This window comes from Humulus lupulus, chromosome 4, assembly GCF_963169125.1.
Source record: "Humulus lupulus chromosome 4, drHumLupu1.1, whole genome shotgun sequence".
Lineage (NCBI taxonomy): Eukaryota > Viridiplantae > Streptophyta > Magnoliopsida > Rosales > Cannabaceae > Humulus > Humulus lupulus.
Genome location: NC_084796.1, coordinates 141,107,506 through 141,111,413, shown reverse-complemented (window position 1 = coordinate 141,111,413; position 3,908 = coordinate 141,107,506). Strand labels below are relative to the sequence as shown.

At 35.1% G+C, this 3,908-nt stretch overlaps 1 non-coding gene across 1 annotated transcript; it reads right to left on the bottom strand.

Annotated features, from left to right (window-relative positions):
* Nucleotides 1-962: 962 nt before the first annotated feature.
* Nucleotides 963-1,069, bottom strand: LOC133833249 (small nucleolar RNA R71). Its single transcript, XR_009892642.1, has one exon. It is a non-coding gene; the product is annotated as a small nucleolar RNA R71 (small nucleolar RNA).
* Between the last annotated feature and the right edge of the window lie 2,839 nt (nt 1,070-3,908).

Here is a 3,908-nt window from a genome sequence, read left to right as displayed (position 1 = left end):
AGAAAAAGTTTTAGAACTGATTAGTATAATTAATAGAATGAAAAGTTGATGAAGTTAATACCCTAGGTCTTTTGATTATTGATTTTTATCTTTTAATTAATTGTTTTGTTTACAGATATTTAAATTGTGTTTGTAGTTAGATTTATGCAACTTAATTTTACTTGCCAAATAAAAAGTAAAAAAGCAATTATTGGTAATTGAGTTATAGTCTTTGTGGGAACATTTCTTATTTACTATCTATATTACTTGAATTGATTGCGTATACTTGCGCATCATATTTTACCGATCAAGTTTTTGGTGTTGTTGCCGGGGACTAGTATCCAATATCAAAATTAATTGTTTTTTGTTCTAATTTGGTTTTTCCCTTTAGTACTCATTCGCATCGAGGTTGTATTGTGTTTCAAGAATTATTGGTATATGCGACGAAGTAGACAAAAATAGCTCATACCGGTAGATCTTGAAATTGAAAGAATGTGCAGACAAAACCGAAAGATAAAGAGAATGCTGGATTTTTCCATGGCTGAGAATCAAGGAAATGCATCAAACAATGTTAATAATATCCCAAATATTGTAGAGGTTCCAATGGAAAGAGGACCAAGGACGCTTAGAGATTATGTACTTCCTACTGTCACAGAAGTGCATTCATGCATTAGACACCCCACTATTGCTGCAAATAATTTCGAGACTAAGCCAGCAATATTACAAATGGTGCAGTATATTGTTCAGTTTGGGGGGTTGCCCATGAAAGATCCTAATTTGCACATAGCCAATTTCTTGGAGCTATGTGCAACATTTAAGATGAATGGGGTAAGTGATGATGCGATTAGACTCAAATTATTCCCATTCTCTCTCGAGACCGGGCGAAGAGTTAGTTAATTTCACTGTAAGCTAATTCTATCAAAACATGGGAGGAGTTAGCTCAGAAGTTCTTAGAAAAGTTTTTCCCTCCAGCAAAAGCTGCAAAGTTGAGAGGGGAAATCAATCATTTCTACCAGACAGAAGGGGAATCATTGTATGATGCATGTGAAAGATTTAAAGAGTTGTTAAGGAAGTGCCCACGTCATGGTATAAAGAAGTGGATGGTAGTCCATAATTTTTATAATGGGTAGAATGGTACTTTTCGTACCATAATAAATGTTGCAACATGTGGTGCATTCATGAGCAAGAGTGCTAATGAGGCATATGAATCGCTAGAGGAGATGGCAATGAATAACTACCAGTGGCCAACTAAAAGCAGACAAACAAAGAAGGTGGCTGGTATGATTAAATTGGATGTTATTTCCATTCTTACAGCGCAAGTGGCAGCTTTAACAAAGCAGTTACAATAGAGCAACTTGTCAGCCCAAACCATGCAAGTTCATAGTTTATGTGGGGCATGTGGGAGTGCTCATCCATTAAATCAGTGTCCTGACATGGATATAAATGATATACCTATGGAATAAGTCCAAGCTATAGGAATTTTTCAAAGACCAACCATTAACCCCTTTTCGATTTCATAGAACCAAGGGTGTAGGAATCACCCTAATTTCTCATGGACAAATAATCAAGCTGCACAATAGCCTTTTCCTCAAAATCTGCTACAATACCCACCTCCACAGCCAAAACCATATCAGCCAACACATATGAAACAACCTGAAGCACATTCCGATGTACTGAACCAGTTCATGGCAAAAACAAGGGCATCTATTAGGAGTTTAGAGACTCAAATGGGGCAGTTGGCTACTTTGATGACAAACCATGCTTAAGAGAATTTATCAAGCACTACTATGGTAAACCTAAAAGAACAGTGCAATGCAACATCCTTGAGGAGTGGCAAGAAGTTAAAAGAGCCAAAAGTGGTTGATGAGGAGAAGGAAGTGAGTGGGTCTAATGTTACTGAGAATTTAGAGAAGCGGCCAGAAATAAGCATAGATCACCATATAAAGATCCCATATCCTAAGAGGCTTCAAAAGGATAAGCTTGACAAGCAGTTTTCTAAATTTTTGGATATCTTTCGAAAGCTACACATCCATATCCCGTTTGCTGAGGCACTTGAACAAATGCCAAGTTATGTGAAGTTTATGAAAGAAATTTTGTCAAAGAAAAGGAAGTTGGGGGACTATGAGACAGTGGCACTTACTGAGGAGTGCAGTGAGATAATTCAAAAGAAACTACTCCCAAGCTTAAAGATCCTGGTAGTTTCAATATACCATGCTCTATAGGGGGCTCAGTGGTGATGAAGGCTTTATGTGATTCAGGGGCCAGTGTGAATCTAATGCCTCTATCAATCTTTCAGAAGTTGAATTTGGGAGAAGCTCGGCCTACTATCGTGTCTTTGCAAATGGCAGATCGATCAGTCAAACATCCTCGTGGAGTGATTGAGGATGTATTGGTGAAGGTGGAGAAATTCATCTTTCCTACAGTCTTTATCATTCTTGATATGGAGGAAGAGTAAAATATTCCAATATTACTTGGAAGGCCATTATTGGCTATTGGTAGGGCTTTAGTCAATGTACAAAAGGGTGAATTGAAGATGTGAGTGCAAAATGAGGAGGTAATATTTAATGTTTTTAAAGCAACGAAAATTCCAACTTGTTGTAAAGTTGAAGTGGTAAAACAAGGAGAGAACAAGTTGGAAGTCTCAAAGAAAAGATCCATGGTTAAAAGTGGAATGCAAAAAGTGCGTCATCATTTAAAAATGTTCTTTTGTGAGAGGCTTCGCATGTTACATGAGCGAGGTAAAGTTCCACCAATTTCTAATCACAACAAACGAGGGCCAACTCATGATACTATGGCTCTCAAGGATGTGAGGGGTGGACTTGATCTAAGTGGAATATGAAAGAAAACCAGCGTCCGGCTAAATGACATTAACAACAACACATTTGGAGGCATTCCAATTTTTATTTGCACTTTTTTTAGTTTTATTTAAGTTTTGGATTATGAACATTTTAATTTTAGTATTTTGAGTATTTATTTTTATTTGATATTAAATATAAGACTAATTTGAGTTGTAGTGCTACTTTGGGTTCAGGCATAATGAACTATGGGTTAACCCAAAATTTTCCTTTCCCCATTTTCGATTCACCATCTCAATTTGTATCATTTCAAGCAGTCTGAGGTGTCATGTAAGTTTCTTTTCCTTAGCTTTTATTTAAACATTGGGGACAATGTTTAGGTTAAGTTTGGGGGAATGAATTTATTATTTTGCATATATTATGTTATTGTGTTAGTCATGTTGTGTTGTGTTTGTTATGTTTTGTCTAGGTTGTTTCGAATGTTAGTTGAATCAAGTTGACAATGATTAGCCAATGATAATATAATTGAATGATGTGGTGTATAAATTGAATGAAAATGAAGCTATAAAAATTCGTGTGCTTGGTTGAATATTTCTTACCATGTTTACATGGGTCCACTTAAATAATTGAGAGCTTAATCATGATTTTTAATAAACTTTGTGTAATTGAAAAGATTTTATGCTTGTTGAATGTTGAAAAAAAAATTATGAAAATGTTGTTATCCTAGAACTTGTTTGCTTGCTATTTGAGATGAAATCCTAGATGATGCATCCTTAGGAAGATGATTTAGGCAATTCTTTGGAACGTTTGAGCCTTTCAAGCCAGCCTTGATTTATTGAATCCTTAGTTACCTGTTTTGAGCTTAATGCCAATATTTTTGTTGTTTGACACTTATTTTGAACTTATTTGAAACTTTGTTATTTTCCTTTCCCTTTGGTGTATATCATGAGCATATGAAAAGTGATTGGAGGATGGTTTGTAATTGGGTTTATATTTGGAAATTTGTGTCAATAAAAGAAGAAAAATTGAGAGAGAAAGAAATAAAAAGTATATTGAGAATGAACTACACTATAGTTGAAAATACAAAGAAATAAATTTGGGGAGTGTAGTATCATTAGAAAAAAATGAAATAAA